Source organism: Furipterus horrens, unplaced genomic scaffold (assembly GCF_987537825.1).
Source record: "Furipterus horrens unplaced genomic scaffold, mFurHor1.1.pri manual_scaffold_3, whole genome shotgun sequence".
NCBI lineage: Eukaryota > Metazoa > Chordata > Mammalia > Chiroptera > Furipteridae > Furipterus > Furipterus horrens.
Genome location: NW_028327173.1, coordinates 94,717,044 through 94,741,657, shown reverse-complemented (window position 1 = coordinate 94,741,657; position 24,614 = coordinate 94,717,044). Strand labels below are relative to the sequence as shown.

The 24,614-nt window shown below is 42.5% G+C and overlaps 1 long non-coding RNA gene across 5 annotated transcripts in view; it reads left to right on the top strand.

Moving 5' to 3' along the window:
- The window catches only part of LOC150015527 (uncharacterized), a 55,143-nt gene extending 31,714 nt beyond the window's left edge, over positions 1–23,429 (top strand). For 3 of the 5 annotated variants that reach the window (XR_016509744.1, XR_016509741.1, XR_016509745.1), the window contains exons 2-6: positions 10,781–11,020; positions 12,886–12,976; positions 17,123–17,579; positions 21,004–21,223; positions 21,916–23,429. This is a non-coding gene — a long non-coding RNA (uncharacterized LOC150015527). Of the gene's footprint in view, positions 1–10,780; positions 11,021–12,885; positions 12,977–17,122; positions 17,580–21,003; positions 21,390–21,915 lie in introns of all 5 variants that reach the window. The other 2 variants (XR_016509742.1, XR_016509743.1) reach the window with 2 other exon arrangements.
- The last annotated feature ends 1,185 nt before the right edge of the window (positions 23,430–24,614 follow it).

Here is a 24,614-nt window from a genome sequence, read left to right as displayed (position 1 = left end):
CAATCCTGACACTAACTACTCAGAATTCTCACCGACGCTCATAGAATAAGGGGCTCCATCCCACAAGATTGCTTCCATTTTAGATGCCACCATAAGTTCCAGGTCCCCAGGTTATCCATACTTCAGTCCAACTTGGCTACAATTTCAGGGGTTCCTACTATGTCTCTTTAGGTTCAATAATTTGCTAGAATGACTCACAGAACTCAGGAAAGTACAATACTTACAATTAAAGTTTTGTTACAAAGAATAAAACCCAGGAACAGCCAAATGGAAGAGGTGAATATGGTAAGGTCTGCAGAGGTCTCAAGTGCATGTGCTTTGTCCCTGTTGGGTCAGGTTACACCACCCTCCTAGTAAATCAATATGTTCCTCAACGAGGAAGCTCCCCGAATCTCATTGTTTAGTTATTATGGAAGTTTTATTACCTAGACATTGATTAAATCATTGGCCATTGGTTACTGAACTCATTTTCTTTTTTTTTTTCTTTTTTTCCAGATTTAATGTGTTTTATTGATTAAAATATTACATTTGTGCCAATTTCCCTTCCCTCTGCTCCCCTCCACCCAGTGGCCCCCCTCCCTCCAGTTGTCCCCCCCTTTTAGATTATGTCCATTAGTTGTGCATACAGTTCCTCCCAACCTCTCTCCGTCTATTCCATTCCCTCCTACCTTGATCCCCAATTCCTATATCATCTCCCTCCCTCTCCCCACTCCCCCTCCCTGTTGACCTCCCCCCAATATGCTTCCCGTACCCACAGTTCCTTTTCCACTCTTGTTGCCTATTTAGTTTGCCTTTGTTTCATCTCCCTAGCTTCTGTTTTTTTTAAACCAGTCCCTTTAACATCTCATATAACAGTGGTTTGGATCTAATGAACTCTTTCAGTTTTATTTTGTCCTGGAAACACTTTCTCTGTCCTTCTATTCTGAATGACAATTTCGCTGGGTAGAGTATTCGTGGTTGTAGGTTTTGGATTTTCATTACTTTGAATATTTCTTGCCAGTCTCTTCTTGCCTGTAGGGTTTCCCTTGAGAAGTCAGCTGATAGTCTAATTGGGACCCCTTTGTACATAATTCTTTTCTTCTCTCTTGCTGCTTTTAAGATTCTCTCTTTATCTTTAATTTTTGACATTTTGATTATAATGTGTTTTGGAGTGGTTCTCCCTGGGTCCAGTCTCTTGGGAACTCTCCTTGCTTCCTGGACCTGCAAGTCTATTCCCTTCCCCAAGTCTGGGAAGTTCTCCTTTATTATATTTTCACTCAATTTTTCAAGTTCTAGTTCATCTTCCTCATTCTCTGGCAAACCAATGATTCTTATGTTGGGCCTTTTATAGCTGTCCCAGAGGTTTCTGATCCTCTCATTGTTGCTTCCCATTTCCTCTCGCTGCATTGGTTGACTGCTTGTTCCTTCTCCATATTCCAGTTTGTTGAAATGAACTCTGGATTTTATTTCCTTTCCTTCTGTCTCGTATGCGGTTTTGTTCCTTTCGTTATGAAAGTTTTTCGCTTCTTTCATATCTTTTTCCTGCTCTTTTGTGAATTCTGTAAGCCACCTGATAACAATGGCCCAGAACTGAGCCTCTGACAGGTTTCTTATCTGTTCATCTGTCAGGTTCTCTATCTGCTGTCTGGTGAGCTGCGCCACCAGGATTTCTATAGTTGTCCGCCTCATTTTGACAGATGCGTTTTGTTTTCTTGGGCTGGCTGTCAGGGGCAGTGCCTGTGTACGCGTCACAAATCAGCGACCGGCCGGCGCCTGCCTGTCCGCGACCTATTTCGCAGCCCTGTGGTGCTTTCTTTGGGGGCGGGGGTCCAAGATGGATTCACACAGTTATTCAGCTAGGAGACCGGGATCCGTCCTCCCGCCCCCCTGGGCCTCACTGTTCAAGGTGATGCGGCGGCCGCTCTCCCCAGCGCCGGAGTGGCGCACCAGCAGGGGCTTGGCCGCAGCTGGGACTCCTCGCCGGGGTCGCGCACCGCCAGGGGCTTGACGGATCTGGGATTCCTCGCCGCCCCGCCGCTCCAGGTGCGACCGCAAACAGCACTGCCCTCTTTAACTCTTACCTGCCCAAATGGCACCGCTGGTTTATAACTTCATATGTTGGACTTCCGTGTAGTTTTATTTTCTGGAATTTCTAGTTATCCTTTGTTTTGAAGTAGTTGTATTCCTCTTTAGTTGTAGAGGGAGACCTAGCATGTCCGTCTAAGCCTCCATCTTGGCCGGAAGTCCTGAACTCATTTTCCAGGCTCTCTCCTCTCTTAGAAGGCCAGGGAGTGGGGCTGAAAATTTCCAATCCTCTAATCACATGGTGGTTCCTTTGGTGATTAGCCCCGTCCTAAAGCTATCTAGGGGCCCACCAAGAGTCACTGAATAAGCATACACTCAAGTGTGGTAAAAAAGGTTCATCACAAATAGCAGAAGACACTCTTATACTCTGGAGGTACCAAGAGTTTTAGGAGCTCTGTGCCAGGAATCAAGAACAAAGACCAAATTCTTACTATTTTATGATACCACCCCACCTTGTTTTTCCTAACCCTACTCACACCTCCTGTTCAGATGGATCATCTGGGTGAAGTATGTTTCCTACCTATATATTACCTGCAACATCTTGGAAGACACAGTGGCCATCTTTGGTTCCCAATATGCACATACCATCATCACAACATTCATATCATTGCATTGCATCCTGTGTGCCTGCTTGTGTTCTCTACATTGTAGACTTCTTGAAGCAGAAACCTTCTGTTCACCCCTATATCCCCACCATTCTATCCCAACATTGGGTCCCTAGTTCCTGTCATATTTAATGAATTAGTGAATGGTTCCATCTCTCATTCTGGGCATCCATTCATGCAGCATCTCATATGGGAGAAATTGAACTATTGGGCACAAAAAGTCACTTCTAGCTAGGACCTGACACTCCAGTGGGCTTGGACTTCATCCTGAAGTATATGGAAGGACCAACAAGCTTATCTGCATTTCTAACACTCAGGACATGCCTCAGAAGTAACACAGGTTGTCTCACAGGCACTGAGATAACTTGTGGCCCTGACAACCCCACTTTGGCTCTCAGGCTGGGAATGCCCTGCTGCTCTGCCTTTACATTCCAGGGACCTCCTTGGTCTAACATTTAGGACCTGGAGAGCAATTGATTCTGAATTTTTTGTCCTTTGGAGGTAACAGAAACTCTGTGCAGAATTTTTTCCCTGCCTGAGAGCCAAGGGAGTAGGGGTTAGGGCCTGCAACCCTGCCTTGTTCAAGTTACTTAACTCGGTTTGTACTTGCCTCAGTTTCTACATTGATAAAATGAATATTATAATGATGCCTCTTAGAATCGACTTGAGGATTAAATGAGCACTTAGAGTGTGTTCTAAGTACATAATAAATATAATCTGGAATGAGCATTTCTTCTTTATAATCTTCCTTTTATGGGGAAAATAAAATATATCCCCATATACATAAAGGAATGCTGGAGACACATGCTGAAAACTACTAAATAAGACACAGGAGAATGATTTTTTAATGTACATATTTTTAAATTAATTCTTTCACTTGTCTTGAGTGTTAGCCATGTATATTTATGTAAAAAACACTTCATTGTATCTGACAGATTTCAAAGTCTCTCCTCTCTGTGTATCTGTGTTACCTGAAGCTGAGCACACACACACCACTTTACCCTGCACCACTCCTGTGCCGCCTCCCTACATGTGAGTCACAACAGACTTCCAGTGGCTTGTTGTGGAACTTCCATGCTGGTCCTGGCTGGGCTAGAGAATGAGCATGGGCATGAATGGCTGGGGTAGAGCACATCCCAGCAACAGTGTCCTGTTCATGTGAACTTGTATGTTCATCAGGAATGGAAATGAAGAACAAATATCAAAGCAGAGCTTGGATTTAAAATGATTTGAATATATTATAGCAACCATTAATTCCATAGAGGTTTTCCAACCAGACTCATGAGGCCTTTGAAAATCACTTATCTGAAATGTACCAGGACATTAAAAATGACAGTGAATGTGTTTACTTCATGTTTTACATTAAAAAATAGAAAGCATCACAATTCATATCCTGGGTAAGGGAATTTTCTTAATCCCATAATTAGTTCTGTGTGCATCCAACATCACATCTAATTCCAGTCTTTTGGATAGCCACCTCTTTCAGAAAGCCAGCTAATGTACGTGTTAACAGACACAAAGACAAAAATAAATCAAGTGATGCCTGCTTAGATGTCCTCAGGTGATGAGAAATGGGAGAAAGGAACAAGAAAAGGAAGACCTCACTGACATCTCTGGCTCTGGAAGCTTGACAACACCCTTCATGATTCATCTGTTAGGTCACCCCACACATAACTTTAATGCAGGAGATTGTGTTCCAAGCCTTGGCATCAGAGATTAATAAGAAGTGCTCCTGGCCCTCTTATTGTCTAGTGAGAAAGACAAAGTAGAATCATGTAATTATAGTACCTCATGGGAAGTGCTAATGACAGAATAAAAAGTGCTATTAGAGCATACAGAAATGAAAGGTTTGTAAACATAGGCAAATCTGTTTGTAACTATTTATAGGTTTGTTAATTATCTAAAGTATTTTTCTTGTCTGAGATGATGTGTGGTGGTCTCCTGTTCACTTGCTTTGCAATTCAAGGTATGATGTGCAAGGTATGAGGTCTAGCCATGTTTCCTTAGCAATGCTTCATGCTTATGTGCAGGAATCCACTCTTGGAATTATCACTTAGTGTAAGACATAATGCTCATTTCTGTGAATACTGAGAATTGACAGGATAATAGTTTTTGGCTTAATCATTAAGTAGAGCTTCCCATCTTCTGACATGATCCTGCATCCTTGAACAATACACTCATATCCCAGAGAGTGCTAGTGGGGTTACAGAGAGCCTAGAAAACTGAGAAACAAGAGCCCAGTGACTGACTCCCAGAGTCCCAGGTAGTCTGAGCTAAGTCTGCCCCTCCCCCTGAGATAGACCCCACCACCACATCAGGCCATGTTGAGAATAAACACAGCTGAGAGTACTTTGCAATGTAATATTTTCTATCTTTTGTCTTCAGTCTAAAACAATGACCAACAAAAAAGGATGCTACTCCTTCCACACTTCCTAGCAGGCAAGAGGTTAGTAGGAAGGGTGTATGCTCAGGGATGAAGATGGAACTGGGCTTTGGTTGTTTGACTGTTAAAACACTTAGGGAGCCTTGAAGCCTGTGTGACTAGGAATTCCTTAGGTGTGCAGGGCACTAAAATGCCTCCCCCTTCCTGATTGGATTTAACCTTTTGTTCAACTCTGAGAAAAACTTACGTCCTCCCCACTCCCCATGACAATACTGGTACCCATAGTGGTTAAATGGCTTCCAAAGAAGAAGGGCTAGGATGAGAGCACAAGTTGACCTAAGGTCTAGGGCACATTCCATGATATCACAGCCACTGAGCAGAGGGCCATGGGAGAGATGCTATTGTGGACTGAATTGTGGAACAAATTTTATATGTTGAAGCCCTAACCCCCAATGTGACTGCATTTGGATATAGGGCCTTTGGGGAGGTAATTAAGGTTAAGTGAGGTCATGAGGGTAGGATCCCAATTCGTTAGAATTGGGGTCCTAAGAATAGGAAGACACAAGAGATGTCTCTTTCTTTCTCTCTCCATCTGTACTCAGAAAAGAGGCCACATGAGAAAGTAGCAAGAAGGTGGCTGTCTGCAAACCAGGAAAGAGAGCTCTCAGTAGAAACTGAATTTGCTGGCACCTTGATATTGGACACTTCTAGAACTGTGAGAAAATAAATTTCTATTGTTTAAGCTACACAGTCTGTAGAATTTTGTTATGGCAGCCCAAACTGGCTAATATACAGGAGTGGAGGGGAAAGTAGGTTTATAGTTGTGAAACACAGAGTTCATTCTTGTATTTTTATTTATTTATTTATTTATTATGTTGTTTATTATTATTAATAATCTACTTTTACCCACCCCTGTAGATTTTGATAGTGAAAAGTGAAGTGCTACTATAACAAATATGCAAAAATGTGCAAGTGGCTTTGGAACTGGGTAATGGGTAGAGGGTGAAAGAATTTTAACCTTAGAAAAAGCTTAAAGAGACTGCTGACATTTACATGGAGTTAAAGGTGATTCTGGTGCATTCTCAGGAAGAAAGGAGAAGAGCTGGAGAGAAAGCCTCTGTTGTCTCAGAGAATACATGTTATCATGAACAGAATGTTAATAGAATTACAGGTGCTAAAGGCCATTCTTATGAAGTCTGAGACAGAAATGAGGAACATGTTATTGGAAACTGAGTAAAGACAATCCTTATAATGTGGTGAAGAACTGTGCTGTTGTTTTCTGGAAAAGTAAACTTGCAAGCAATACAATTTGATACTTAGTTGAGGAGACATCCAAGCAAAATGTTTAAGAAGTGACTTAGTTTGCTTACAGTAAAACTTTGGAAGAGGAGAAAGATAAATTAAAAGCAAGTATCTACCCACAGATGGATGGATAAACATAATATAGTATATATGTATAAAACAGAATATGATTCAGTTTTAACAAGGAAGGAAATTCTAACACATGGTACAACATGGATGAACCTTGAGCTTTTGCTCAATAAACTGTTTAGTGAACTAAGCCAGTTATAAATGGACAGATATATGATTCCACTTATTGAGATGCCTGGAGTAGTCAAATTTATAGAGACAGAAAGTAGAATGGTGGGTGCCAGGGGCTGAAGAGGGGAGGAGGGAATGGGGAATTAGTGTTTAATGAGTACAGAGTTTCAGTTTTGCAGGATGAAAGAGTTTTAGAGATGGAAGGTGGTGATGGCTGCAGAACAATGTGAATGTACTTAATGCCACTGAACTCTACACTTAGACATTGATAAAATGGTAGATCCTGTGTATATTTTATCACAATTAAAAGTACGAATAAAAATATTTTTTAAAAAGAAAGGAAGAGAAACATTTTCCAGCTAATTCTCTATTGTGTATGTTTTGTTAATTATGCTATTACAGTTGTCCCAATTTCTTTTCCCTTTGCTCCCCTTCACCCAGCAACCCTCATTCCTCTAGCAGTCCCCCACCCTTAGTCCATGTCCATGGGTTGTTCATAACGCTCTTCTCATCATCTTCCTGTCCATTCCCCACCTTCCTACCATGCTTCTTAATTCCTATACCATTTCCCTTCCTCTCCCTCTTCCCTATCCCAGCTGACCTCCTCCCACATGCTCCCCATACCTATGATTCTGTCCCCACTCTAGTTGTCTGCTTAGTTTACCTTTGTTTCCATTCCCTAGTTTCTGTTGTTGATAGTTGTGATACTGTTTTCATTTTAATGTTCATAGTTTTGATATCCCTTTTCTTAAATAAGTCACTTTAACATTTCATATAATTATGGCTTGGTGATGATGAACTCCTTCAGCTTTACCTTGTCTGGGAAGCACTTCACCTGTGCTTCCATTCTGAATGATAGCTTTGCTGGATAGAGTAATCTTGGTTGTAGGTTCTTGCTTTTCATCACTTAGAATATTTCCTGTCAGTCCCTTCTTGCCTGCAAAGTTTCTTTTGAGAAATCAGCTGACAGTCTTATAGGTACCCCTTTGTAGGTAATTCTCCTCTTCTCTCTTGCTGCTTTTAAGATTCTCTCTTTAAGTCATGGCTGCTGTGGCTCAGTGGATTGAGCATTGGCCCGTGAGCCAAGTGTTGCTGGTTCGATTCCCAGTCAGGGCACATTACTAGGTTGCACGTCAGGTCCCCAGTTGGGGGTGCAAGTGAGAGGCAACCACACAGTGATGTTTCTCTCCCTCTCTCCTTTCCCATCTCTCTAAAAATAAAAAAAATAAAATAAATAAACAAATAATTTTTTTAAAAAGGTTCTCTCTTTATCCTTAACCTTTGGCATTTTGATTATGCAGTGACTTGGTGTGGTCCTCCCTGGGTCTAATTTGTTTGGGACTCTCTGTGCTTCCTGGACCTGTATGTTCTTTTTCTTCCCCAAATTAGGGAAGTTTTCCTTCATTATTTTTTCACATAATTTTTTAACTTCTTGCTCCCTCTCTTTACCTTATGGCAACCCTATGATTTGGATGTTGGCACATTTATAGCTGTTCCTGAGGTTTCTAAGCCTCTCCTTATTTTTTAAAATTCTTATTTCCTCCTTCTGTACTGGTTGACTGTTTCTTCATTATGTTCCAATTTGTTGATTTCAACCCTGGTTTCCTTTCCTTCACCACTTGTTTTGTATGGATTTTCCTTCATTTCAGCCAGGATAGCCTTCACTCTTTCCCCATCCTGTTTAATCTTTGCTGTCAAGTCTGTGAGCATCCTAATCACCAATGCTTTACACTGTGCATCGGTTAAGTGCTCCGTCTCCTCATCCATTAGGAATGCTATCTGCTCATTGCTTAGTTGTGTCACTGGGACCTTGACCTGCCCCCAGGTCTGGGTCATACTTCTCTGTCTCCTCATTTTTCTGTGTTTACCTCTGTGATTTGGGTAGGGCTGTTGCACCTCTTATGTTATAGGGGGAAGAGCCTTAGGTTTTCATTAGTGCTGGCTACTGGTTCATGACGTTTTGGTGCTGTATGTGGGGGAGGAGTCTGAGAGGGAAAAGTGCTGGTTGCTGCTGCTTTTCCAGGCACTTCTTCTCCTTCCTATACTAAGCAAGCTGCCTCCTTTACGAGACTGGCAGCTTCTTCCTCCACCCCAGCCCCCAGTTGCTTTCACAGTCAGAAGCAATGCAGACCTATTTTCCCAGGCTCTGGAACTGCAAGGTACGTGGTCTAGTTTGGGGCTGGGATTGTTTCTTGGGTTTAAATGGTACGACTGCTGCTAACCATGCCCACCCGCCACTCTCCTGAGAGCCGTGCCACCTCTAACCATGCTGCCACCAAGCACCACCCCCCAGCTGCTGCTCCATTCCTCTTTCTCTCCATCCTGGCTCTGCCCCTCCTACACTTCTGATTATTTCATCTTTATTTCTGGGTGAACTTCCCTAAAGGAAGTTGATTTTTTGGATTTTCTGGCTTTTTAAAATTTTAAAGTGGTCATAAAGTTCTTCTTAGCTGTGAGGAGATGCAGCACATGTATTTACGCCTCCATCTTGGCCTGAAATCCCTCTCCAGCTAATTCTAATGACACTAAAATTTTCTCTAAACAATTTACCTTTCTGTCCTCCGAGGGCCTGAGAGTCCCTCATTTCTTCACTCTTTCCCTTTAATCTGTTATGGCATTCTGTCATCCTTACCTTGGGATTGTCTCTTCTTTTCCATCCCCACCCTGTTACTCCAGTCCAGGCCCGCAGCACCTAGTGCCGGTCATGTGCCTCTCTGATTGGGTAGTCTCTGGTCTGTTTCCTGTCAGGCTTGCTGAGAAAGTTGGTCTTTCTGAATTACCCACCTAATGCTTCATACATCAAGGTTTTCCATGTCCCCTGGCACCTGGCTCCACCTTAGCTCATTAACCTTGTTGATCAGTGGTGCCAGCACACATCCTGGTCCAGGCAGGACAGCATCCTTGAGATGTTCTGAGGCATCATGCCCTTCCCCACATCTACACCTTTTCTTCCATGATTATCCTTAAAACCATGCTTCTTCCTTTCTGTGCCTCAACCCCATATTTCCTACCTACTCCTGTCCCTAGTCATCTTTCCATTCCTCAACCGCTGTTACCTTCAGTGCCCATGATACTCAGTGAAGCACCTAGCTGCTGTCCTCAGCATTCCTGTGCCTCCCTGGGGAAGGAGGCAATTGCTTCCTGGTGTGGACACTTTGTGTTTCTTTTGACCTAGTAGAGTCTGAAACTCCCAGTAGGTTTTTAACAGCTATGAGCTGGTTAATATGAATAGATTTTAACTGAGGCAGCTGAGCTGAGCAAACATCAGGTTACTAATCAGCTTCCAAAATATCAGCTGTGCTATTTTAAATCTATTTAGGATGTGCAGTCCTGGTCTGAAGGTGTCTGCCAGTAGCAAAAATGTGCTGGCTTTCCTCGGTTGGAAAAAGGCAGCTTTCAGGGTCACTTGAGGGCAAGGCTAGGATCATCAGATCAGGGCTGTGTGGAAAACATGTGTGAGACAGAGGAGCTGTTGAACACGACACTTCAGTTTTCTTCTGAAAAAATTAAAATTCTCTCTATAGAAAGATAGCTTGGATTCCTGACTCTTGAAACTCAATGGTGGGTTGGAAAGTAGGTGCTGGACTGCTGGAGCCCAGACTGTTTTAGGGCAAGAGTGAAGGTCAAGGTTAAAAATTTCCTCACCGTCCCTGCCTCTTATGACCACTACCTCTCATCTGCCCATCCTCTCTTCCACTAAAGCTGCATCAATTTAGGCAAATGAAACAATCTAAAAAATCATGAGACAAACTTTTGGGTAATGAGAACTTGACCGTTAAGTACTCAACAGCCTAGTGGTCATTTACCAAATACTTGCTGAGCTCCTCTCTGTTCCAGGCACTGGGGCAGAGCAGTGAGACACCCTGCCCTCCTAGTGCTTGTATCTAGTCTATTACACTTGTTGATGTTGCTATGTGTCAGGCATCATGCTAGAAACTGGAGAATATTTGATAAAAATAACACAGGATTTACAATAAAGGACTTATTGTCAGGAAGGAAACAGTTGTCAGGAGGCAGTTATACCATGTGTGATGAGCATTCTGAATATTACAATATTTAGGACTTAGTGCTCATTTGTCATCCACTTGAACAAAGAGGAAATTAAAACTCTTTAATAGGGGCACATTTCACTTTTGTTTTATTTTTCAAACTGATATGATTTTAAAAACTACTCTTTTTTTTATAGCATCATTGAAATGCCATTCTACTTTGACCAGATCTCAGCTTCTTACCTTCATTGCCAACGCTACAGGCCTACATAGACCATGTCTCTCATAGACACATTTGATGATTTTCAAGCACCTGGTCATGGGAGTGTTCTACTTAGTCACAGTCCCAAAGGTCTGATGGCAGAAGGCCCATTCCCATTCAGACATCCTCATTCTGCTCAAGCACTACCAACAGTGGAAAGACTATTTCCTGTCTCGTGAGTATTCCGGATGTTGTATAGGGTGGGATCTAGTTCTTGCCTGAGCACAACTCAGTGCATTCTTAGAGAATGCGTATATTTCTCTGTTCCAAATAAGGGAATTGATACTATAGCCCATGCCCCCAACTCCCTTTATTTTCTGTCAAAGATGATGTCATAAAGCATTAAAATGACCTCATTCTGTTGCTATTCGAAGAACAAAGACTTATCTGTACACAAATAGTTTCCTGCCATTGAAATTAGTTTCAATTCTCACAAGTGTATCCGTTAAAATGTACATACGTGACCTGTGGGAAGGATACCTGAAAGCAGAAGTAGAAACACTTGGAAGCTTTCTAAAATTACTAAGGCCTCTCTAGACCAGCTAATCTGGATCTCTGAAAGGTGGGACCATGAGGACTTTTTCCAAATTCCCTGAGCAAATCTAATGTGCAAAGGCTGGGAACTTCTGCCTTGGTCTTTGGAACTCAGGATCACTGACAACAGTTGAGTCCTTCAGATCAGTGAGTCCTCTTAAAGAGGAGAGCAGGGCCCAGGGAGTAGCCCTTCCCCCTCAATACTCAAAGTGTGGCTCCTGAACTAGCATCATGTGGCCATTTGTTTTTGAAGTACAGAATCCTAGGTCCCACTCAAGACCAATTGAGTAAGCATCTGCATGAAATAAGATCCACAAATGACTCATGGGCACATTATAGTTTGGAAGGGACTTCCAAGATGCTTTTCAGTGTCTTCTTTGGTTATCTGTTGACTGTTCACTGTTAAGGGATGAATTATATCCCCCTAAATATATATGTTGAAGTCATGATCCCCAGTACCTCAGAGTGTTACCTAATTTGGTGATAGGGTCTTTACAGAGGAAATCAAGTTAAAGTGAGGTCATTAGGGTAGGCCCTAATCCAATAGGCCTGGTGTCCTTATGAAAAGGGGAATTTGAGCACAGAGAAACACACACGGACTGAAGATGGCCATCTACAAGCCAAAGAAAGAGACCTGAAACAGATCCTTTCCTCACATTGCTGAGAAGGTATCAGCCCTACCAGTACATTGATCTTAGCTATCTAGCCTCTGTAACTGAGAGTCAAAAAACGTCTGTTTTTCAGCCACTTAGACTGTGGCACTTTGTTATAGCAACAGCATGGAACTAACTCACTTATGCTGTCTTTTATATATTTTACATCCAAACTGCCAGTGACCAGCATAGATCCATTAACCTCTGTCATCCCTGATCTGCAGAGCCCACAGGTCAGACACTTCATGGGAAAATGGCCAGTCTATAGATTAACTGCTCTGGGGTCAGAAGCCCAGCAATAATTCCATCAGCTACGGGCAGGGTAGGGGTTGATTCCCTGGCCAACTTTTTCTGGAAGGCTGAAGGGTTTCTGGGAATGGTCATAGAGGGGTCTCCTCACTGTCATGCAGTCCCTTAGTCAATCTTGAGCATCCACCATGATCAGCGCATGGTATAGGACACCATGGAAACTAAATTATTCTTGTCATCATTAAACTGTCCTTAAGATATTTACAGACTGACTGGTGGAGAGGAAGTCTCAGTAACCCATTAGAGTTTTGGGGGGACCCTTACTTCTCTTAGGGTATCTGCTTATAGTCCACATTCTTCAGCCAGTTATGGTAAGATCCATCCCCTCTCTGCCCCAAACTCAAATCCAACTTTAAGAGCTTAATAAGTTATACAAACTTTACTAAAGGTTTTTTTTGGTGGGGGGTGGATATGAAAGAAAGGTTTATATTGCCTGCCCCCTTCCCAGAGACAACTTACTTTAATATGCCTTTCCAACTTCTCTCTGCCCTTCAACATTGCCAAATCCCTCTTCTTAATCTCCAATACCTCCACTTTATCTTAGCTTCTCCAACTCCATCAAATAGAAGCCAGCGAACAGTGCTGTCAGGAGCTCCAGCCCGAGGCCACCAGGAGCACACCTAAGCTCAGACAAGGTGGGTATGTTACTGGTTGCAGTGAATGAGAGGCTCACCGTGAAGAAGGATGGACGTTTTCAGTAATAGGGTGTTAGAAAAAACCTCCTGAGAGATTTGTGATTTTATTGGAGAACTTGGGGGAGGGTCTAAGAAGCTGGGATTGGCTCTAGATTGGAGCCTGGATGCTGTCAGAAAGTGGGGACAATCTTTGACTGGGCATCTTAATAAATCTTCTTTATAAGGAGGGGAGACTCAAACAAGACAAAACTGTAATTGGCAAAGTAGGAGTCACTCATTTTAGCCAAAAGAGTCATTTGGGGGGAGTGTTTTTGTGGGTAGCACAGTGATATTGTTTTGTCTGTACTTAGACAAAATTATGGAGTGGCCTTTGTTTGTCTCATTTTATGGTGGTTTCAGTATAATGTCAGGGCTTGGTGTTCTGTGCAATGGCCTGCTCTAATAAGAGAATAGCACAGCTAGGCCAGTCTGTGGTGTCAGGGACAACTTTTAAAAATTTCTTTCAGCACTCAGCAAAAGAAATACCTGTGGGTTTTCACCTGATCCTTTTTGCTTGTTGTTTGTCAAGCATGGCTCTGGGCAGGGGTGAAGGACCCCAGTTTTTATCTCATGTGTCAGGTGAGGGGCATAAAATAGGGGCTTTATAATGAAATATCAGGATAGCATATATATATTTAGATACCATTCCATTGATTCAGTCAACATACATCTATTAAAAGGACTACCTAGGGCATAAGGAGTTCCAGAATAAACAATCCCAATCCCCAAGATAGCAAGGTGTTTATTACATTTGTTGGGGTATGGGTATTAATTTTCCAGGGCTGCCATAACAGATAGCTCAGACTGGGTAGCTTCAAGAAAGTTATTTTCTTGAAGTTCTGGAGGCTGGAAGTCTGGGACAAAAGTGACAGCAGGGTTGGTTCATCGGAGGCCTCTCTCCTTGGCTCGCAGATGACCACCTTCTCCCTATGTCCTCACATGGTCTTATCTTACTGTATGGGTGTCTGGATTTCTTCATTTTATAAGGACACCTGTCATGTTGGACCTCATTTAAGCTTAATTATCTCTTGGAGTTAGGGCTTCAACATGTGAATTTGGGGGGATACAATTCAGCTCATAATAATGGGTCAGATAGGGGAAGGAAAGAGTGCTTTAAAGTCTCCCTGTGGCCAAGTTGGAAACGTGTAGGGTGCTGGTCCAAGGAGGGAAGAATGGTCATTGCAGGACAAGGGAGCGGGTCTCAGAAACCCCTCAGAGGAGCCACAGTGGGCTAAGCCTTTGCAGATGAATGCTTACTGGTGGGGCTTCCTACTCACCAGAAGGGGTATAACTGTGTGAAGGAAAGTTTGAAGAGGGGCAGCTGGTTACCTCTTGTTCTCCTGTAAGGTCTTTAGGGCAGAGATGAAGGGTACAATTACCCCTCATTAAATGGTTGGTTCTGGGAGGATTGTTAAAATAGACATGGAACGATAAGCTTGGCAGCCACACTAAAGGTGTGCCCGCTCTGTTTCATGGGGCCCTCTGGGCCGTTATGGTTTGTTAGTCTGTGTTTGTTCATCCCATGTCTCTCCAACCTTCAGCACTTAGCACAGGCCTTTGAACAGGGCTCAGATCTCAGGTTCATTACCTGCCAACTGGGTACCTTGGGCAGGTTACGTAGCCTTCCTTAGCTCAGTTTCCTCATCTGGAATGCCACCTGCCCATGGGGGTGTCCTAAGGAACATGTGAGGTACTTGCACTGTGTCCAGTTCAGCTCCCTTTCCTTTCCTTCCACAGTAACCATGTGGGGAGGTGGGAGATACACACACACACACCCACCAAACACAGAAAGGGCAGGGAAGCACAGGAGCCAGTTCATACACAGCCAGCTTTGCTGCTGTCTGAGTTGTACAGAACTCAGATGCTGGCTACATCTGAGATTTAAAAAAGAAGGTGTGGCCAGGCATACTTACAGCCCAGGAACATGCAGAGGGCTTCCAGTAAGCTACAAACATCACTTTGTATTTATATGAAAAGGAACTTTAAAGGTCAATTAGCCAACCCTCTCATTTTATGAGTAAGAAAACCAAGGCCCAGTTAGGAGTTGACCAGTCTCATTCTCACAGCAAAAACTTGGCAGAGCTGAGATGAGAATGCAGACTCACACACAAGACATTCCACAGAGCCGGTTTGCTGATTCTAGGCCAGACTGGGTCACAGAACAAAGAACAATGATCATCTAAATTAAGACATTTATATTAGTCAATACTTGTGCATGGTCTTTACTACATGACAGGTGTTATTCTAAGTGCTTTATCCATATTAACTCATTCAGCTCTCTTGACAACCCTATGAAGTAAGTACTACCATAATCCCCATTTTAAAGATGAGGCAAGTGAGGCACCAGTAAGTAATTGCTCAGGGTCACACAATCATCAGTGGTGGAGCAAAGCTTTGGACCAAGGTGGTCTGCTTTTCAGTCTTCGTTCTTAACCATTATAGTTTTCTGCCTCATAACTGGTGATTCTTAGAGTGGTCCCTGGACCAGCAGCATCAGCATCACCTAGGAACCTGTTAGAGATGCAAGGTGTTGGGCTGGCCCAGACCTTCTGGGGGCTGGGGCCCAGAAAGCTCTGTTTTAACAAGCCCTCCAGGTGATTCCGATGCAAGCTCAACTTTGAAAAGCACTGCCTTTCCCCCCTTCTTTCCTCAGAGCACCTTTTCTGGGGATGGAGAAAGAGACTAGAGAGATCCATTAGCAAGACTCCGGGAAGTTTCCTCCAGGACACACCTGGATCACCACTTCTGAATTTTAATGAGTGAAAGAAATGGTCAAGGCTTGAAAAGTGCCATATTGGAATTGGGTTCATTTCTTTCTGCAGAAGTAAACTTGGGGTTTATTTATATTTTTCCTTTTTCTCCTTGCCTAAGTACCTACCACAGAATGAGTCATTGATAATCAATAAGCTTTTATGGTGTTACTAAATTGCTTGTTTTCCACACAAAGCTAGTCTGAAAGTAAGAGATTCCTGATGGGAAAAGGCTTCCTGGATGGAGACTGTGTTTGTGGGAGGAAAAAAAGGACTGGTGTGATGAGGTGGTGAAACATTCAAGAACCTGGCCTGCTGTAATGCTTCCCTGCATTTCTTTTTTTCCCTTTTCTTTTATTTTCTTTTTTCTTTCCTTTCCTTTCCTTTCCTTTCCTTCCTTCCTTTTTTCCTTCCTTTTTTCTTTTTTCCCCTTTTCTTTGTTTATTTCAAAGCAACATTCCAATTTCATTACCAGTATTTTTTAAATGACTTAAATAGAATACTTTGCACTAATTTGGGGGGTTATCTTTAAGACCAGAGGTGAAAATGTGAATCTTAAAGCAATAGAACTAAGGGAAAGAAGAGACAGTATACTAGTTGGCTTACCAAAGATTTGACTTTATTTTTCTTTTCTGGTGAGAGAAAGAGGGATTCTTTTCAGTCACACAGGGAAAAAAAAGTTGCAATGTAGAATGATCACTGCATATTAGTGAACTCTGATGTCTACTGGGAAAACTGACACCTAGAATATGCAAACTTGAGAAACCAACTTGGGGGCTTGTGGGGAGACCGACACTGAGTCCCAATATGGCACCATTCCTGGGGTACCCAGCCAAGCACCTGGGACAAGGAGATTGCATTCAACTTCTTCCATCGTGGAGGGGCAGGCATGTCTTCTCACAGGCACAGATGCGTGTTCAGGATAGGATACGACTTCCCTGTCTGTAATTCCTTCTCCAGACTCCTATTGTGAAGCCCAAAGTGCCTCATGTCTGTCATGGTTTCCTGCACAGCATTGCTTCTGAGCATACCTCCCAAGAACAGCTTTTTGGGGTGCCTTAGAGCACAGATTTCCAACAAGTTTCTCTGGTGAGGCACCAAAGTAACTTCTTTGCTACTGACCTTGCCATGGTGGTGACCTCACTAGGAAGGTCTAGATCTGCCCCTGGAGCATGGTAAATGGTGCTTCCTTGGGCACTCTAATTTCAGCCCTCAGGGTCATTTCTGCTTTGAATATCTGAATTTCCTATAATTTTTAGAGTTCTCTTTATTTCTTTCTAGTTGATCCCTCATTATTCCCACCCCCAGTTACAGTTAATTTTTTTTATTATTAACATTTGTCTGTTTCAAATTACAGTGTGGTTTCTCTCTCCTGATTGGACCCAGAGTGATGCACGTTGTGTGAGGAAGAGACTTCTCTGACCTGATGCAGTGTCCTCTCCACCTGCATCTTCAGCCTGGCTGTGCATGGGGGAACCCCACCAGTGGTGTCGGGGAGGGCCATCAGAACACTGTCTCTAGTGACCTTCACCAGCGGCCCAGCCGGTAGCTCATCAGCAACTCCTGCTGACATCCAAGGGGGCTCCCCAGTGGGTCTCTCTGACACCCCAAAAGAGCCTTTCAAGCCAGTCTGGCTGGCACTACACCAGCAGTTTCCTGCCCACCAGCCATGGCCTGCAACACCTCAGCCACTTTCCAGCTGTGGGAGAGGAGGCAATTTCATCCCGATGCACTCATTGTCTGATCTGCTGCCTCAGCCGCTTCCCACAGCAGCTGCTTCTGTGTTCTTTGGCTAGTTCTTACCCCTCCTAGGAGTGAGTCTCCCATTGCTTAACAATTCCGTGCATTAGATTTTCTCTGTTCAAATTTCTGGTATGGTTTCTGTCTCCTGATGACCCTCAGTGATACATTCATTATGAAACATTGTATCAGGCAGGGTTGGCTGCAAATAACAGAAAGGAATTTAATACAGAAACACACCACAGATGGGTCTGACCAGGAAACAGATACCTCCGCCATAGTCAGGACATTGTGGGATCAGGTCAGGAAGCCGGGCTCTTGGATCTGGGAACACAGTGCCTTAGCTGCAAACTAGAGGTCAGGAAGTCATTGCCAAACTCTTAGCTCTAGAGCTATACTGCACTTGTTGAATCTACTCCCCTCTTAACTTTCCCAATGCAAGTCTCCTGTGAGTGCAGTGATTGGCAACATGTTTAAAATATAGTGTGTTAATGGAAAATGTGAGGTATAGCAAGGCTAATAGTTCAGGAAACAATTTCATTGGAAAGATGGCTGATTTCTCACAGATCCCAAGAGGTGGGCGCATAGAATGCCATTCAGCACCACACAGGAGGCACCAGCATCAGTCAGGAGGCAGAGGGAAAGAGGGAAATGCAGGCAACAGCCTTCATTGTGGTTTTGTTGAGGAGAACAGGTGAGGCAAAGTCAGCAGGTTTGGGATTGGCTAGTTTGAATAATTTCACTGGGCTCTGGGGCACAGCAGCTGTCCCTAGTTGTCTGGTACCTGGTCCTGGGGTGACTGAGACAGGTGGACAGTAGCCAGAGTGTGAGAGCCTCATAGGGGAGGTGGTGGGCTTGTGAGCTCTGGATCAATTGGTTTGAATTTGAAAAGAACACCACCCCAGGAGGATTCCTTCTGGAGGAGGAGGTCACAAGGAAGGCAAGGTGACTCAGGCATGTCACTGGCTTGTACAGAATAAGACCTGTCTGATATATGCATGTAGGAGAAATGTGAAAGCATCGAATTTACAGAAGCTAGAAACATGGTCAATACATAAAGCTAAATCACCTCAGATACCTTAGCCACAAGGGGTCTGGGAAGTAGAGATTTTTAGCTTTCTAGCCTCTGCTGTCTAGGAAGTCAAACCAGAAGGATCAATCTACTATCAAAAACAGTCGCACACTCCACAAATGCACGTGAAAAGAGGAATTCAAGGTTAAGAGTAAACATTCTAGGCATTTTGATGTTTTCTTTCTGCCCCCAAATGGGTCCTGTTGTAAAGTTCTCTATTTAAGAGCAGTAACAAAAAGCCACATAATAGTGCTGTATATTTGGACAACCTCGTGTACCACAAAGGGCTTCTAATAGGCACTAAATCATCTGAAACCAAATACAACTTCCTGAGGTGGGCCTACCAGGTGTTATCCTTAGAGAGGGTCAGTAACTCACCCACCATCAGTAGCAGCAAAACTGAAGCTTGACTTCTGGTGTCTTCTTAGCCATAAACCATAGAGTTCATGAATATTCCAGAAGAGTTGTTGGTCTGGAAAACAACTTGTGGTCTTGTATCTGGGTTCTAATCATTGAGTATATCTTGGACGCTCCTTCAGCTCAAGGCCAAAAGGTAAGTGAATGTTTAGGAAGAGAACTTTTGAACTTTATGTCAAATATTGTCTAATGCTGTACTGCCATAAAGTTTAATAGATTTGAAAGGGTGTGTGAAGGCTGTTTCTTTTATATTCTTGCTTTGCCTTTCCAACACTGACAGGCACATCTAGGGAGGGTGGCCTTTTCTGATTTATGTGATAAAGGACCACAGTAACAATATTCACCACTACATACCAATTCAGAGTTGTAAAAACAGTAAAGAATTTTAAAGTTTTTAAGTCATGTGAGCGAATTCTGAAATAGAAAACATGGAACAGGTTGGGCTTTGTGCTAGGTAACCTGTTTCTAAATTACATGTTTTGAAAAAAAAAAGTACATCGAAATTTAGAAAACAAGTTGAAAGATACCCTAAGAAAACTTGATGATTCAGACTGGAGACACATAAATTACACCTCTGGTTTAGGCTAATTCTGTGTGTGTGCTTCTAAAAAATATGCAAACAAATGTGAAGTTATGTAGAGTTTAATTGGTTTAATGTATTCATTACAATGTTGCAAAACCAGGACACTAAGCTAGCAAATTTAATTGTGGAAAGAAAATTCAATGGAAGATTTCACTTATCAAGGAAATATTGACTTTCATTTTCTCTAAATTTCTATTACATCAATGAGTAGTCCTACTTCACTGAGACCTTTGTGTCACCAGAAAAACCAAAAAGCTTAGTTTTACCTTTGCATCATCAAATTGGAAAAGAAATAGGCACATTAACTAGGAATCAGCTAGAAGATTACCACTAGTCCAATGGGAGAAACCCACAGAGACATAATTGGCTGTTTTTTTATGTCATGCTTACATATATGAAGGAGCAAGTCCCAGGTCACCCTCAAAATAAACCTGTTTTTAAAAAGGAAAGGGATCTACCAGGACATTCTATGCTTGCCTCTGAGAGATGTGGTCCATGTCAATAAAATATGATCTTAGAGTCACATTGGGCAGGAGGATAAGATCCTCCTGGGTCAATTAAAAATATATTCTACAGATCATTCATCTTCACTGGATTCTGTGGAGGAAACAAAGAATCTTCAAATACTTTTCTCTGGCCTCAGGGAGCTTAGATTTTTACTTGAGTCTACTGGGAGATTCGCTATCTCCTTAAGAGAGCAGAAAAAGAGAAAATAAAAAGCAAAACTATCTCAACTCTGGGGTTTGACATGAGGTACACACAGACATTATCTTTTAGCAACTAGTGACCTTTTCTTCCTTCTTTCCTCCCTGCCTCCTTTGATCATACCCAAATCCAGATCAGAGCCTAAAACAAAGACATTGAGGAAGGGATGTTAGAAGTAAGCACTGGAGTAGGTAGATTCCATTTGCCCCTCTCCTCTTTCTACTTTGTGGGCCAAGCCTCTGGTAGGAAATGAGAAGAGAAACTTCAAAAAAGTTTGGGAGTTTGAGGGTATGAGTGATTTATGTTCCACTTCTCAGGAGAAGTCTGAGATCATAGCAAACCATGTACGGAAGCCCCTCCCCCCATTCTGGTATGGTAGCAACAGAGTGTGAATGATGGCCAGGTGGGCTAGATACAAATGTTCCCAAAAGCCCCTCATTTCTTCTGGGGCCCAGTGGGGCATAGGAGAGCATTCTAAAATTTTACTCTCTTCATGTTAGGATGGGTTAAGTATATGACATAACAAACATTCCCAAATCTCAATGGTTTGAAATAATGAAGTTTTACCTCTTGCTGTACATGTCCATCTTGAAAGTGGGTATATCTGCTTCACATTGTCCTCACCCTTTGGTGGGAGGATGAAAACACTACCGTATGAAACATTGCTGATGACTGTGGCTCATGGAAAGGGAGATGGTGACTTGTTTCCTGGTTCTTATAGGTTCTACCTGGAAGTGTCATGCTTCACTGATGAAGTGAGCACATTTCATCACCCAAAACATGCCACAAGGTTACTCAACTTCAAGGACATGGGAAGTGCATTCTCTCCATGTGTCCAAAAGAGGAAAATTGGAAATAAGCCTGAGACAGAGTTGGTGAAGCCAGAGTTTCCTAAGTATTGAGGAGAGGAAAATGAAGACTACATAGACCTACCAGGAAAGGTGATGCAAGGTCCTCAGATTGATTGGGAGGTTCCAGGGAGATTGATCTGATTACCAATGGGCCAACTGGGAGCAGGGCAGAAGAAGGCCTCAGACCAGATCCTCTACCTTCAACAACTGAGTGCTCTGCATACCACTCAGAACTTAGATGCACACCCGGGAAAAGGTAGAGAGAGCCCACCCTGAACTGACTGCATTTCATGTGAAATGGCTGAGTAACGGCTGAGAAATCCTGGGAGTAATTTTATTAAAATGGTTTTGGCCTCTAAGCAAAAGGGAGGTTCAAGGTAGAGATGAGCCCTGATTGGTGTGGCTCAGTTGGCTGGGCATTATCCCACAAAGCAAAAAGAAAGGTTGCTGGTTCAATCCCCAGTCAGAGAGTGTACGAGAGGCAACTGATTAGTGTTTCTCTCTCACATTGATGTTTCTCTCTTTTTTTTCTCCCTCAATTCCCCTCTCTCTAAATATAAATTTAAAAGGTGTTTTTTTAAAGGTAGAGATAAAATTAAGTTAAAGAAAAGTGAAAATATCCCCTTTCTTGGACATCTGAGTTTTATGCCCTGTGATGTTTGGACCTGCTTTATGTGTCAGTCCCCTGGCACAGCATCTAGCAGGAAGTAACAGTCCCAGAGATGATGCTATTGTTGCCCTTCATTCTCTCCTTATTCTAAAACATGGTGCTTGTTCCACAGCTTCCAGGTTGGAGATTCAAGATACACCAGCTAGGCACGTATGAAGAGGAGAGTGCTTGGAAGGGTACTCCTGTTGATTGAGTCATGAAGCTAGAAGGTCCTGTGAGGCCTGTCTCCTGTGTCCTCAAACATGGAGCAGGACTTCACTAAGCCCCTCTGATGTGCTTCATTTATATCACTCTGACAAGCACCTTTACCACTGAAATTTCAAAAGCATAAACTCCCCAGTGCAAAAACAATTCCTGCCTAGTTTGCTTTCTAAATGCAAATTTATCCTTCTGTTCAATCCAGGGTTTAGGACGGTATGGTATTAGATGACCTCCAGAAACTGAGAGAAAAGGAACTTCATGGGAAAACTGGCTCTGGTCCTGGTCTGCAGCCGCCTGGGCAGGGCCACCTGGGAGGGGGCCCCAGCTGAAACCTCTTTTTCTCTGGGTATTCAGATGAGCAAACCCCAGATTTGCTCATCTGCAACATGAATGGATTGAACTGATGGCTACCTAAGGTCACTCCTGTTTTGAACATTCAGGTCATTTGCGATGCCAAGAGGAAGTTAAGCAAAAGTGGAAAAAGGAAAGGAAATGAGAAAGGAGAGCATAAAATGAAAAGAGAAGTCTGAAGAGGAGGAAAATTGGAACAAGAGAGGAAAATCCAACATTGCCTTTGTTGAGAATGAAGTACATACCTTAATATTCTGTGTCCTTAATGAAGCTCATTAAGTGCTGGGCCCACAGCTGAGTAAAGAGCCCTCAGCAATGCATCTCAAAATAGAAGTCTTGGTATTTATTTGGAAGACAGTAATTTTATTTTCCAGGGAGAATTTTTGGTAAAAATGTTTGTGGGCAATTAAATTCTTATCTTTCAACATATCTGCCTAATAGCAATAAAAATAGTGTCTTATATTTCCTGTGAGCCAGCACTTTCTAAGGACATCTATTATCCAATTCAGTTCTCACAACATTATGAAGTGAGTACTACTAAAAATCCCCGATTATGTACACATGGCTCAGAAGGGTTAGGTCATTTATCCAGCAACAAGGCAGAAACAAGATTCAAACTAAGATCTGTTTTATTCCACAGCCTGCATTTTTTACTTCTGGACTCCCAGTTCGTGTTTCTGGTAACAGGAGAGACAATTATGGAGAAGACTCCTCAGACTCAAGAAAATATAGTCAATTTCTCCACCTCCTTCTTCTTTCTATCTCTGTCTGTCTTCCTCCTGGTCTTATTTTTTATTCTCTACATCTCTGTCTCCTCCTCCATCTCTTTTATCTTCTTCATCTTTTGGAATAAGCACTACATTCATTTCATTTAAAAATCACATTCATAGGGAAGGTATTGTACTATGGAGAAACACTACCTCTACCCTGCCCACCACGTCCCTTCCCCCACCCAGGCTATCTGCTGCAGTTAGCTTCTTTGGTAACCCTTCAGTGTTTATTTATGCAAACACAAGAAAATGGAATTGCACGCTCTTATTGCTTACTTTCTTGCCCCAAATTTGTCATACCAAATTATAGCACACTTTGCACTTTTCTTATTTTACTGTGTCAGGAGATACTTTGACTTTAGTTCACAGGAAGCTTCTTTTCTTTCTTATACAGTCAAACCTCGATTCTCAAACGTTTTGGTTCTTGAACAATTTGATTCTTGACCAAGTTGTTCATGGGAAAATTGTCTCAGTTGTCTAACAAAACTTGGGGTCTTGATTCTCTACCTGACAATCCTTTCATGCTAATACCTGTATGATTAGTCATGTGTCTCTCAGGCAACAAAAAGGAGATTTGATTTTTCTGAACAAATTGTTTCTTTAACAGTTTTCCAGACTAATTAAGTTGAACAACTGAGGTTCCACCACAGTTACAGGCTATTCCATTCTGTGAGTAAATCACAGGTATATTTAGCTGATTCCTAGACATGGACACTTGGGCAGTTTCCACATTTTTTAGTATTACAAACAACACTGCAGGAAGTAGTAATCTTGTCACATGTCTGTTCCTGTTCAGCAGGTGTAACCCCAGGAGTGAGATCACTGAGTCTGAGGGAAAGGGCACAGGAAACTCAGATGACTATGTCCCTCACAGGGATTGAGAAAAAATAGCAGCATCTGCTTCCCCAGTGCCTAGACAACAGAGTGTTTGGTCATTATTTTGGAATTTTTCCAATATGATTCAGGAAAAAAATGTATCCTGGTGTAGTTTTAATTTTCATGTCTTTGATAATGAGTGCTTTTAAGTATTTAGGACCACTTGTAGTTCTTATTCTGTGAATTTCCATGACTTTGTCAATTTTTCTGTTGGTCTTGTGGTCTCTCTTTTTCAGCTCTGAGAGCTCTTCTTCATATGTTGAAAAAAACACTTTTCTGTTGCATGAGGTACAAATATTTCCCCTAGTTCTGGTCTTTTTTCCCCTTTGTTTTGTGTTTTGTTTGGTTTTCTATGTCAAAGTTGTTGTTTACAATTATTAATCTTTTCTTTTTGGCTTTTGAATTTTGAGACATAGTTAGGTATGCCAGACGATTCCAAGGTTATCCTATCAATCTGAGCCCCAAAAGGAAGCAAATGGCACACTCATATTAGGATAATTCAATTGGGGTTTTCACACAAAGGGACTAATTTACAAGGATATGGGTGAGCATTAGGGGCTCCCAAATGTTGGTGCAACAATCAGGACTCAAGAGCAGAGATGTCATCACCCCT